The sequence below is a fragment of the Eubalaena glacialis genome, chromosome 13 (genome assembly GCF_028564815.1).
Source record: "Eubalaena glacialis isolate mEubGla1 chromosome 13, mEubGla1.1.hap2.+ XY, whole genome shotgun sequence".
Taxonomy (NCBI): domain Eukaryota; kingdom Metazoa; phylum Chordata; class Mammalia; order Artiodactyla; family Balaenidae; genus Eubalaena; species Eubalaena glacialis.
The window spans coordinates 80,247,201-80,261,804 of record NC_083728.1 but is presented as its reverse complement, the minus strand read 5'-3'; the positions used below and the strand labels follow the sequence as shown (position 1 = coordinate 80,261,804).

The 14,604-nt window shown below is 39.4% G+C and overlaps 1 pseudogene; it reads left to right on the top strand.

Moving 5' to 3' along the window:
* Positions 1-14,404, top strand: part of LOC133104240 (chromobox protein homolog 1-like) — a 38,641-nt pseudogene extending 24,237 nt beyond the window's left edge.
* Positions 14,405-14,604: the final 200 nt, after the last annotated feature.

Here is a 14,604-nt window from a genome sequence, read left to right as displayed (position 1 = left end):
TGAGTCTTTTATAAGCAGCATATAGATGGGTCTCTTTTTTTTTTTATCCAGTCAGCCACCCTATATCTTTTGATTGGAGCATTTAGTCTGTTGACATTTAAAGTGATTATTGGTAAGTAAGTACTTACTGGCATTTTGGTACTTGTTTTCTGGTTGGTTTTTTCATTTTTCTCTGGTCTTTTCTTCTTTCAATTTCTTCCCTTGTGGTTTGATGGTTTTCTTTAGTGGTATGCTTATGATCCTTTCTCTCTAGTATTTGTGTATCTATTCGTAGGTTTTAGATTTGTGGTTACCATGGGGTTCATATATGTTGACCTATAACTATATCTATTTGTTTTAAACTGTTAGTCATTTAAGTTCAAGCACATTCTAAAAGATATACATTTTTTACTCCCATCCCCCACATTTTGTTTTTGATATCATATTTTACATCTTCATGTTTATCCCTTAACTGTTTATTGTAGTTATAGATGATTTTACAATTTTGTCTTTTAATCTTCATCCTAGCTTATTTAAGTGGTTGATCCATAGGCTTTACTATATATTTGCCTTTACTAGTGGGATTTTCCCTTTCTTATGGATTCTTATTTCTTATAGCCTTTTCTTTTCCACTTAGAAAAGACCCTCTAACATTGCTTTTAGGGTCAGTTTAGTATTAAGTTTTAGTTTTTGCTTGTTTGGGAAGTTCTTTATCTCTCCTTCAATTCTAGATGATAAGCTTGCTGGATAGAGCATCCTGTGTTGTAGGTTTTTCCCTTTCAGCATTTTAAATGCATCATGCCACACCCTTCTGGCCTGAAGAGTTTCTGCAGAGAAATCAGCTAATAGCCATTTGGAGTGTCCCTTGTTTATGACTCTTTGTTTTTCTCTTGATCCCTTTAGAATTTTCTTTTTAACTTTTGCCATTTTAATTATGATATGTCTTGGTGTGGATCTCTTTGGATTCATCTTTTCTGGGACCCTCTGTACTTCCTGTACCTGAATATCTATTTCCTTCTTCACGTTCAGGATGTTTTCAGCCATAATTTCATCAAATACATCTTTTACCCGTTTCTCTTCTTCTTTTGGGACCCCTATAATGTAAATGTTGGTACATTGATGTTGTCCCAGAGGTCCCTTAAACTGTTCTCATTTTTAAAATTTGTTTTCCTTTTTTACTGATTGGATGATTTCCATTATTCTCTCTTCCAGATCACTTGTGCATTCTTCTGTATCACCTAGTCTGCTGTTAATTCCTTCTAGTGTGTTTTTCGTTATAGTTATTGTATTCTTCAGATTTGACTGGGTTGTTTTTTTTAATATTTTCTAGTTCCTTATTAAAATTATCACTGTGTTCATCTATTCTTTTCCCTACATCAATTAGCATTCTTATTACTAATGCTTTGAACTCTTTTTCTGGTAAATTATTTATTTCTGTTTCAGTAGTTGTTTTTTCTTATTCTTTCATTTGAAACAAATTCTTCTGTCTTCTTGTTTTTTTTTTTAAATAAATTTATTTATTTTATTTATTTATTTTTGGCTGCGTTGGGTCTTCGTTGCTGCTTGGGCTTTTCTCCAGCTGTGGGGATCAGGGGCTACTCCGCATTGTGGTGTGCAGGCTTCTCATTGCGGTGGCCTCTCTTGTTGCGGAGCATGGGCTCTAGGTGCATGGGCTTCAGTAGTTGTGGTTCGCGGGCTCTAGAGCACAGGCTTTAGTAGCTGTGGTGCACAGGCTCAGTTGCTCCACGGCATGTGGGATCGTCCCAGACCAGAGCTTGAACCCGTGTCTCCTGCATTGGCAGGTGTATTCTTAACCACTGCACCACCAGGGAAGCCCCTGTCTTCTTGTTTTGATTAAATGTCTCTGTATCCATGAAATTAGGTGAAACAGTTACCTATCCTGGTCTGGAAGGGGTGTCCTTGTGTGAGAGCATCCCTGTACAGTTTGTGTGTGCCCAGTGCCTTTTCTGGGAGAGCTGTATCTGACATGAACACAACTTACATCCCCCAAGGTGTGCTGGCAGCTATCACCTTGATAGGATGTGGAGCTGGAGATGGAGGGGCTATGGCTAGAGCCTGGTGTGAGCTGGGTCTTCTCCTCTGCTTAGGGACCAGCACCACTCTATTGGGTGCAGGGTCAATTCCCAAGTTGCTGGAGCAGAAGCCCTGATGGTCAGGTCCAAGATGGCTCTGTTCCCTCTCAGTGTGTGCTCTCACCCCTCCCAGCATTGGCACATTTTCCCAAAAGGGGAGCAGTGTTGGGCAAGAGGAGCTGGAGTGGGTGCTCAGCATGGGTTAGGGCATGGGCTGGGGCAGTCCCTGCACCAGTCAGGGTTCCTGCTCATTCCCTATCTGCTGCCTCTGCAAGTGCCAATAATGGCTGCTCTCTCCTGTTTAGATGCTGTGTTGGGTCTGAGCTGGCTTTGTCCCCTACAACTATGCATTCCCCTCAGCTGTGGCAGTCTTTGCCCTAGTGTGGAGCTGTGCCATGGAGTAAGAGGGGCTGGAGTGGGCACTCAGCTCAGGCTGGGACACACTGGGGCAGTTGAGAGAAACTGGCCAGAGTTCCAGACAGTTTTAATCTGCTTCCTCTACTTTGTTTTGGGAATTAGCAATTATGTGTGTACCCTTCAGGAGCAGGGTCTAGGTTTCTTACAGCCCTGCTGTCAGTCCCACTGGTTTCAAACCAGTTATGGGGACTCGTTCTCCCAGTGTCAGACCCCAAGCCCAGGATGCCAAATATGTGTTTCAAACTGCTTACTCACCAGGGGATATCTCCAAGCCCATGTAATCCTCCTCCTCTTCTGTGTCTGCTCCCAGGGATGCAGATCCCAACCTGATCACTTTTCTTTCCTTCCTGCCTGATTCTCTGTGGATCTTTCTTGCAGCCTTGGTTTTATAAGAGTCTTTCTGCCAGTCTCCAGTTCGTTTTCAGTGAGAATTACTCCATCTGTATGTGTATTTTTGATGTGTTTAAACGGGTAGGTGAGCTTGCATCCTCCTACTCCACCATCTTAATCTACTCCCAAATTCATTTTTGAGGGATAATCTTTCTGCATATTGAATTCTTGGTTGGCAGTTTTTCTTTTAGCACTTTGAATATGCCACTCCACTGTCTTCTACCATTGCTTCTGAGAAGTCAGTTTTTAATTGCATTGTTTCCCTGAGTCATTTTTCTCTTGCTGTTTTGAGATTTTTTCTTTGTATTTCACGGTGTATTTAGGTAGAGCTCCCTTTGAATTTATTTAACTTGGGATTCATTGATAATTTTGGATCTGTAGATTTAGTGATCTTTACCAAATTTGAGAGTTTTGGGCCATGATTTCTTCAACTTTTTTTTTTTTTTTTTTTGGGCTGCTTGGCATGTTCATTGCTGCACACGGGCTTTCTCTAGTTGCAGCAAGCGGGGGCTACTCTTCGTTGCAGTGCATGGGCTTCTCATTGTGGTGGCTTCTCTTGTTGTGGAGCACAGGCTCTTGGCGTGCGGGCTTCAGTAGTTGTGGCGTGTGGGCTCAGTAGTTGTGGCTCGCAGGCTCTAGAGCTCAGGCTCAGTGGCGCACAGGCTTAGTTGCTCCGCGGCATGTGGGATCCTCCTGGACCAGGGCTCAAACCTGTGTCACCTGCATTGGCAGGCGGATTCTTTTTGTTTGTTTATTTGTTTTGTTTTGAATTTTATTTTTATTTTTAATTATTTTTACATTTTATTTATTTTTCTATACAGCAGGTTCTTATGAGTTATCTATTTTATACGTATTAGTGTATATATGTCAATCCCAATCTCCCAATTCATCCCACCACCACCACCACCCCCGGCTTTCCCCCCTTGGTGTCCATACATTTGTTCTCTACATCTGTGTCTCTATTTCTGCTTGCAAACCAGTTCATCTGTTCCATTTTTCCAGGTTCCACATATATGCATTAATATACGATATTTGTTTTTCTCTTTCTGACTTACTTCACTCTGTATGACAGTCTAGGTCCATCCATGTCTCTACAAATGACCCAATTTTGTTCCTTTTTATGGCTGAGTAATATTCCATTGTATATATGTACCACATCTTCTTTATCCATTCATCTGTCGATGGGCATTTAGGTTGCTTCCATGACCTGGCTATTGCAAATAGTGCTGCAATGAACATTGGGGTGCATGTGTCTTTTTGAATGATGGCTTTCTCTGGGCATAGGCCCAGTAGTGGGATTGCTGGGTCATATGGTAATTCTATGTTTACTTTTTCAAGGAACATCCATACTGTTCTCCATAATGGCTGTATCAATTTACACTCCCACTAACAGTGCAGGAAGGTTCCCTTTTCTCCACACCTTCTCCAGCATTTATTGTTTCTAGATTTTTGGATGATGGCCATTCTGACTGGTATGAGGTGATACCTCATTGTAGTTTTTATTTGCATTTCTCTAATGATCAGTGATGTTGAGCAGCTTTTCATGTGTTTGTTGGCCATCTGTATGCCTTCTTTGGAGAAATGTCTATTGAGGTCTTCTGCCCATTTTTGGATTGGGTTGTTTGTTTTTTTAATATTGAGCTGCATGAGCTGTTTATATATTTTGGAGATAAATCCTTTGTCCATTGATTCGTTTGCAAATATTTTCTCCCATTCTGAGGGTTGTCTTCTCATCTTGTTTGTAGTTTCCTTTGCTTTGCAAAAGCTTTTACGTTTCATTAGGTCCCATTTGTTTATTTTTGTTTTTATTTCCATTACTCTAGGAGGTGGATCAAAAAAGATCTTGCTGTGATTTATGTCAAAGAGTGTTCTTCCTATGTTGTCCTCTAAGAGTTTTATAGTGTCCGGTCTTACATTTAGGTCTCTACTCCATTTTGAGTTTATTTTTGTGTATGGTGTTAGGGAGTGTTTTCATTTCATTCTTTTACATGTAGCTGTCCAGTTTTCCCAGAACCACTTATTGAAGAGACTGTCTTTTCTCAATTGTATATCCTTGCTTCCTTTGTCATAAATTAGTTGACCATAGGTGCGTGGGTTTATCTCTGGGCTTTCTATCCTGTTCCATTGATCTATGTTTCTGTTTTTGTGCCAGTACCATATTGTCTTGATTACTGTAGCTTTGTAGTATAGTCTGAAGTCAGGGAGTCTGACTCCTCCAGCTCCGTTTTTTTCCCTCAAGACTGCTTTGGCTATTCGGGGTCTTTTGTGTCTCCATACAAATTTTCAGATTTTTTGTTCTAGTTCTGTAAAAAATGCCATTGGTAATTTGATAGGGATTGCATTAAATCTGTAGATTGCTTTGGGTAGTATAGTCATTTTCACAATATTGATTCTTCCAATCCAAGAACATGGTATATCTCTCCATCTGTTTGTGTCATCTTTGATTTCTTTCATCAGTGTCTTATAGTTTTCTGAGTACAGGTCTTTTGGCAGGAGGATTCTTAACCACTGCACCACCAGGGAAGCCCTCTTCAAATGTTTTTTTCTATCTCTTTTTTTAGGTCCTCTTTTTCTGTGACTACCATTTCCCTATGCTGGTACGCTTGATGTTGCCCACAGGTCCTAAGGCTCTGTTCATTTTTCTTCAATCATTTTTTTCTCTCGAAACTTCAGGATTGGGTAATTTTTATGATCTATGTTCAAGTTCACTGATTCTTTCTTCTACCATCTCAAGCCTATTTATAAGATCATCTAATAAATATTTCATTAAAGTTATTGCACTTTTCAACTCTAGAATTTCCACTTGGTTCTTCGCTATAACTTTTTGTTTTTGTTGAGATTCCCTGCTCTTTAGTTGTAATTATATTTTGCTTTAATTCTTTGTCATAATTTCCTTTAATTCTCTGAGCATATTTATAATAGCTGCTTTGAAGCCTTTTCTTCTATATCTATATATAACTGAATCACTTTGCTGTGCACCAGAAACTAACACAACATTGTAAATCAACTATTCCTCAATTAAAAAAAAATTTTTTTAAGAGTTCATTCCTCTTTTTACTGAGTTCTGTCTCATGGTATGAATGTACCACATGCCATAGACTGAATTTTTGCGTTGCCCCAAAATTCATATGTTGAAACATAATCTCCAGTGTGATGGTATCTAGAGGTGGGACCTTTGGTCATGAAGGCTGAACACTCAAGAATGGGATTAATGCCCTTATAAAAGAAACTCCAGAGTAGGAAGCATGTTCTCATCAGACATCAAATCTGCTGGAGTCTGGATCTTGGACTTCCCACTCTTGAATTGTGAGAAATAAATTTCTGTTATTTTTAAGACACCTAATCTGTGGTAATTTGTTATAGCATCCCAAACAGACTAAGACATACAATTTGTTTAACCTTTCACCCATTGAAGAACATGTGGGGTCATTTCCAGATTTTGGTTATTATGAATAAAGCTGCTATGAACATTCATGTACAAGTGTTTGTGTGAACATACATTTCCATTGCTCTGGGATAAATGCCCAGAAGTACAATTTCTGGGTTGTATGGTAGTTGCACGTTTAGTTTTATAAGAAATTCCATACTGTTTTCCAGAGTAAGTGTACCATTTTACATTCCCACCAGCAATGTATAACTCAGTTTCTCTGTGTTCTTACTAGAATTTGATGTTGTCACTCTTTTTTTTATTTTAGCAATTCTGATAGGTGTGTAGTGATATATCATTGTGGTTTTAATTTTCATTTCCCTAATGGCTAAAGATGTTGAACATCTTTCTATGTGCTTATGTGAAATCTGTAAATCCTCTTCAGTGAAATGTCTGTTCATGTATTTTGCTCATTTTCTAATTGGATTATTGGGTGGGTTTTTTGGGGGGGTTTTGTTTGTTTGTTTTCAGTTTTGAGTGTTCTTTATATATTCTACGAAGTAGTCCTTTGTTGGATATATGGTTTGCAAATATTTTCTCCAACTCTGTAGCCATCTCTTTTCTTCCTCTCAACTGTCTTTCACAGAGCAAGAATTTTACATTTTGATGAGGTCCAATTTGTCAATTTTTCCTTTTATGGATTGTGCTTCTGGTGACCCTAAAGATACTCTCTTATGTTTTTAAAATTTTATTTATTTATTTATTTATTTATTTATTTATTTATTTATTTATGGCTGCATTGGGTCTTCATTGCTGTGTGCGGGCTTTCTCTAGTTGCAGCGAGTGGGGGCTACTCATCATTGCGGTGCGCAGGCTTCTCACTGTGGTGGCTTCTCTTGTTGCGGGTCATGGGCTCTAGGTGTGCGGGCTTCAGTAGTTGTGGCTCGTGGGCTCTAGAGCGCAGGCTCAGTAGTTGTGGTGCATGGGCTTAGTTGTTCCACAGCATGTGGGATCATCCTGGACCAGGGCTCAAACCCGTGTCTCCTGCATTGTCAGGCATATTCTTAACCACTGTGCCACCAGGAAAGCCTTCTCCTATGTTTTCTTCTAATGTTTTATAGTTTTATGTTTTACATGATCCATTTTGAGTTAATTTTTGCATAACGTATGGGACTTAGGTCAAAGTACAATTTTTTTCCTATGAATGTCCAGTTGCTTCAGCACCATTTATTGAAAGGACTGTTCTTCCTTCACTGAACTGCTTTTACACCTGTGTCAAAATTCCAAAGGGCAGACTCCCCAAACCAGCCCAACAAGAAGTGCCAGTAGGGTTTGGTTCAAGATGGCAGAGTAGAAGGACGTGCGCTCACTCCCTCTTGCAAGAGCACCAGAATCACAACTAACTGCTGAACAATCATCGACAGGAAGACACTGGAACTCACCAAAAAAGATACCCCACATCCAAAGACAAAGGAGAAGCAATGAGATGCTTAGGAGGGGCGCAATCACAATAAAATCAAATCCCATAATGGCTGGGTGGGTGACTCACAAACTGGAGAACACTTATACCACAGAAGTCCACCCACTGGAGTGAAGGTTCTGAGCCCCAAGTCAGGCTTCCCAACCTGGGGGTCCAGCAACAGGAGGAGGAATTCCTAGAGATTCAGAGGTTTAAGACTAGCGGGATTTGATTGCAGGACTTTGACAGGACTGGGAGAAACAGAGACTCCACTCTTGGAAGGCACACACAAAGAAGTGTGTGCATCGGGACCCAGGGGAAGGAGCAGTGACCCCAGGGGAAACTGAACCAGACCTACCTGCTAGTGTTGGCGGGTCTCCTGCAGAGGTGGGGGGTGTCTGTGGCTCACCATGGGGACAAGGACACTGGCAGCAGAAGTTCTGGGAAGTACTCCTTGGCATGAGCCCTCCTGGAGTCCACCATTAGCCACACCAAAGAGCCGGGTAGGCTCCAGTGTTGGGTTGCCTCAGGCCAAATAACCAACAGGGAGGGAACCCAGCCCCACCCATCAGCAGTCAAGCGGATTAAAGTTTTACTGAGCTCTGCCCACCAGAGCAACAGTCAGCTCTACCCACCACCAGTCCCTCCCATCAGGAAACTTACACAAGCCTCTTACATAGCCTCACCCACCAGAGGGCAGACAGCAGAAGCAAGAAGAACTACAATCCTGCAGCCTGTGGAACAAAAACCACATTCACAGAAAGATAGACAAGATGAAAAGGCAGAGGGCTATGTACCAGATGAAGGAACAAGATAAAACCACTAAAACAACCAGAAAAACAACTAAATGAAGTGGAGATAGGCAACCTTCCAGAAAAAGAATTCAGAATAATGATAGTGAAGATGATCCAGGACCTCGGAAAAAGAATGGAGGCAAAGATCGAGAAGATGCAAGAAATGTTTAACAAAGACCTAGAATAATTAAAGAACAAACAAACAGAGATGAACAATACAATAACTGAAATGAAAACTACACTAGAAGGAATCAATAGCAGAATAACTGAGGCAGAAGAACGGATAAGTGACCTGGAAGACAGAATGGTGGAATTCACTGCCATGGAACAGAATAAAGAAAAAAGAAAGAAAAGAAATGAAGAGGGCCTAAGAGACCTCTGGGACAACATTAAATGCAACAACATTCACATTATAGGGGTCCCAGAAGGAGAAGAGAGAGAGAAAGGACACAAGAAAATATTTGAAGAGATTATAGTTGAAAACTTCCCTAACATGGGAAAGGAAATAGCCACCCAATTCCAGGAAGCGCAGAGAGTCCCATACAGGATAAACCTAAGGAGAAACACGCCAAGACACATAGTAATCAAACTGGCAAAAATTAAAGACAAAGAAAAAATTTGAAAGCAGCAAGGGAAAAACGACAAATACATACAAGGGAACTCCCATAAGGCTAACAGTTGATTTCTCAGCAGAAACTCTACAAGCCAGAAGGGAGTGGCATGACATATTTAAAGTGATGAAAGGGAAGAACCTACAACCAAGATTACTCTACCTGGCAAGGATCTCATTCAGATGCGATGGAGAAATCAAAAGCTTTACAGACAAGCAAAAGCTAAGAGAATTCAGCACCACCAAACCAGCTCTACAACAAACGCTAAAGGAACTTCTCTAAGTGGAAGCACAAGAGAAGAGAAGAGAAAGACCTACAAAAACACACCCAAAACAATTAAGAAAATGGTAATAGGAACATATATATCGATAATTACCTTAAACGTGAATGGATTAAATGCTCCAACCAAAAGACACAGGCTCGCTGAATGGATACAAAAACAAGACCCATATATATGCTGTCTACAAGAGACCCACTTTAGACCTAGGGACACATACAGACTGAAGGTGAAGGGATGGAAAAAGATATTCCATGCACATGGAAATCAAAAGAAAGCTGGAGTAGCAGTACTCATATCAGATAAAATAGACTTTAAAATAAAGAATGTTACAAGAGACAAGGAAGGACACTACATAATGATCAAGGGATCAATCCAAGAAGAAGATATAACAATTATAAATATATATGCACCCAACATAGGAGCACCTCAATCCATAAGGCAAATGCTGACAGCTATAAAAGAGGAAATCAACAGTAACACAATAATAGTGGGGGAATTTAACACCTCACTTACACCAATGGACAGATCATCCAAACAGAAAATTAATAAGGAAACACAAGCTTTAAATGACACAATAGACCAGATAGATTTAATTGATATTTATAGGACATTCCATCCAAAAACAGCAGATTACACTTTCTTCTCAAGTGCGCACAGAACATTCTCCAGGGTAGATCACATCTTGGGTCACAAATCAAGCCTCAGTAAATTTAAGAAGATTGAAATCATATCAAGCATCTTTTCCAAACACAACACTATGAGATTAGAAATGAATTACAGGGAAAAAAACGTAAAAACAACAAACACATGGAGGCTAAACAATATGTTACTAAATAACCAAGAGATCACTGAAGAAATCAAAGAGGAAATCAAAAAATACCTAGAGACAAATGATAATGAAAACACGATGATCCAAAACCTATGGGATGCAGCAAAAGCAGTTCTAAGAGGGAAGTTTATAGCAATACAAGCCTACCTCAAGAAATAAGAAGAATCTCAAATAAACAATCTAACCTTACACCTAAAGGAACTAGAGAAAGAAGAACAAACAAAACGCAAAGTGAGCAGAAGGAAAGAAATCATAAAGATCAGAGCAGAAATAAATGAAATAGAAACAAAGAAAACAATAGCAAAGATCAATAAAACTAAAAGCTGGTTCTTTGAGAAGATAAACAAAATTGATAAACCATTAGCCAGACTCATCAAGAAAAAGAGGGAGAGGACTCAAATCAATAAAATTAGAAATGAAAAGGGAGAAGTTACAACAGACACCACAGAAATACAAAGCATCCTAAGAGACTACCACAAGCAACTCTAGCCAATAAAAAGGACAACCTGGAAGAAATGGACAAATTCTTAGAAAGGTATAACCTTCCAAGACAGAACCAGGAAGAAATAGAAAATATGAACAGACCAATCACAAGTAATGAAATTGAAACTGTGATTAAAAATCTTCCAACAAACAAAAGTCCAGGACTGGATGGCTTCACAGGTGAATTCTATCAAACATTTAGAGAAGAGCTAACACCCATCCTTCTCAAACTCTTCTAAAAAATTGCAGAGGAAGGAACACTCCCAAACTCATTCTATGAGGCCACCATCACCCTGATAAGAAAACCAGACAAAGATACTACAAAAAAAAAATTACACACCAATATCACTGATGAATATAGATGCAAAAATCCTCAACAAAATACTAGCAAACAGAATCCAACAACATATTAAAAGGATGATACACCATGATCAAGTGGGATTCATCCCAGCGATGCAAGGATTCTTCAATATACACAAATCAATCAATGTGATACACCATATTAACAAACTGAAGAATAAAAACCGTATGATCATCTCAATACATGCAGAAAAAGCTTTTGACAAAATTCTACACCTATTTATGATAAAAACTCTCCAGAAAGTGGGCATAGAGGGAACCTACCTCAACATAATAAAGGCCATATACAACAAACCCACAGCAAACATCATTCTCAATGGTGAAAAACTGAAAGCATTTCCTCTAAGATCAGGAACAAGACAAGGATGTCCACTCTCACCACTATTATTCAACATAGTTTTGGAAGTCCTAGCCACAGCAATCAGAGAAGAAAAAGAAATAAAAGGAATACAAATTGGAAAAGAAGAAGTAAAACTGTCATTGTTTGCAGATGATATGATACTATACATAGAGAATCCTAAAGATGCCACCAGAAAACTACTAGAGCTAATCCATGAATTTGGTAAAGTTGCATGATACAAAATTAATGCACAGAAATCTCTTGCATTCCTATACACTAACAACAATGATCGGAGAGAGAAATTAAGGAAACAATCTCATTCACCATTGCAACAAAAAGAATAAAATACCTAGGAGTAAACCTACCTAGGGAGACAAAAGACCTGTATGCTGAAAACTATAAGACACTGATGAAAGAAATCAAAGATGACACAAACAGATGGAGAGATATACCATGTTCTTGGATTGGAAGAATCAATATTGTGAAAATGACTATACTACCCAAAGCAATCTACAGATTCAATGCAATCCCTATCAAATTACCAATGGCATTTTTTACAGAACTAGAACAAAAAATCTGAAAATTTGTATGGAGACACAAAAGACCCCGAATAGCCAAAGCAGTCTTGAGGGAAAAAAACGGAGCTGGAGGAGTCAGACTCCCTGACTTCAGACTATACTACAAAGCTACAGTAATCAAGACATTATGGTACTGGCACAAAAACAGAAATATACATCAGTGGAACAGGATAGAAAGCCCAGAGATAAACCCATGCACCTATGGTCAACTAATCTATGACAAAGGAGGCGAGGATATACAATGGAGAAAAGACAGTCTCTTCAATAAGTGGTTCTGGGAAAACTGGACAGCTACATGTAAAAGAATGAAATGAGAACACTCCCTAACACCATACACAAAAATAAACTCAAAATGGAGTAGAGACCTAAATGTAAGACCGGACACTATAAAACTCTTAGAGGACAACATAGGAAGAACACTCTTTGACATAAATCACAGCAAGATCTTTTTTGATCCACCTCCTAGAGTAATGGAAATAAAAACAAAAATAAACAAATGGGACCTAATGAAACGTAAAAGCTTTTGCAAAGCAAAGGAAACTACAAACAAGATGAGAAGACAACCCTCAGAATGGGAGAAAATATTTGCAAACGAATCAATGGACAAAGGATTTATCTCCAAAATATATAAACAGCTCATGCAGCTCAATATTAAAAAAACAAACAACCCAATCCAAAAATGGGCAGAAGACCTCAATAGACATTTCTCCAAAGAAGACATACAGATGGCCAACAAACACATGAAAAGCTGCTCAACATCACTGATCATTAGAGAAATGCAAATCAAAACCACAATGAGGTATCACCTCATACCAGTCAGAATGGCCATCATCCAAAAATCTAGAAACAATAAATGCTGGGGAAGGTGTGGAGAAAAGGGAACCTTCCTGCACTGTTGGTGGGAGTGTAAATTGATACAGCCATTATGGAGAACAGTATGGATGTTCCTTGAAAAAGTTAACGTAGAATTACCATATGACCCAGCAATCCCACTACTGGGCCTATACTCAGAGAAAGCCATCATTCAAAAAGACACATGCACCCCAATGTTCATTGCAGCACTATTTGCAATAGCCAGGTCATGGAAGCAACCTAAATGCCCATCGACAGATGAATGGATAAAGAAGATGTGGTACATATATACAATGGAATATTACTCAGCCATAAAAACGGGCAAAATTGGGTCATTTGTAGAGATGTGGATGGACCTAGAGACTGTCATACAGAGTGAAGTAAGTTAGAAAGAGAAAAACAAATATCGTATATTAATGCGTATATGTGGAATCTAGAAAAATGGTACAGATGAACCTGTTTGCAGGGCAGAAATAGAGACACAGGTGTAGAGAACAAACGTATGGACACCAAGGGGGGAAAGCGGTGGAGGGAGGTGGTGGTGCTGTGATGAATTGGGAGATTGGGATTGACATATATACACTAATATTTATAAAATGGATAACTACTAAGAACTTGCTGTCTAAAAAATATATAAAATAAAATTCAAAAAAATAAAGAAATGGACAGGAATGATATAAATTGCAAAATTTTTCTGAAAAAAAAAAGAAGAAAGAACCTGTTGTATAAGAATTAAATAAAATAAAATTCAGAAATTCAAAAAAAATAAATTGTAAGCATTTTCCTAGCTTATTAAAACTCCTAATCATAACCTTATCTAAATGGCTATAAATGACTTACCATGTGTCTGTGCCATGACTTTTTAAGAATTGTTTTCATGTTTACTTATTAAATAATTATTTTCCTCAAAAAAAAAAAAAAAAAAAAAAGACGCCAGTAGCGCGGCACTGATTCTTCTCAGGCTCGTTGGCGCTGCTCTGAGCAGCGTCACCCTTTATACCAGAAAGCTGGTGGGCACTGTGGGGAAAAAACAAAACAAGAAGCAAGTGGAGGAGGTGCTAGAAGAAGAGGAAGAAGAATATGTGGTAGGAAAAGTTCTCGACCATCGAGTGGTAAAGGGCCAAGTGGAGTACCTCCTAAAGTGGAAGGGGTTCTCAGATGAGGACGATACATGGGAGCCAGAAGAAAACCTGGATTGCCCCGACCTCATTGCCGAGTTCCTGCAGTCACAGGAAACAACACACGAGACAGACAAATCAGAAGGGGGCAAGCGCAAAGCTGATTCTGATTCGGAAGATAAGGGGGAGGAGAGCAAACCAAAGAAGAAAGAAGAGTCAGAAAAGCCATGAGGCTTTGCCCAGGGTTTGGAACTGGAGTGGATTATTGGAGCTATAGACTCCAGTGGAGAACTCATATTCCTGATGAAATGGAAAAACTGATGAGGCTGACCTGGGCCCTGCCAAGGAAGCCAATGTCAAGTGCCCACAGGTTGTCATATCCTCCTATGAGGAAAGGCTGACGTGACATTCCTACCTCTTGGAGGATGATGACAAAAAAGATGACAAGAATTGACTCTCCTGAGTACCAGCCCTTGTCACGTCTGACCGTGGGTTTCGAGTGGGGAAAGGAGTTCTACTTGTCTCGACACCATAGAGGTGGCTTGAGAAGATGTCCTTTGAAGAGCCAGTATAGTTTCTGTGCCCTACAGCAGCCCAAGTGCTTTAAAGCCGTTCCATGCTGTATAGTTTGCACACCCATCCCAGTGGAGGGGA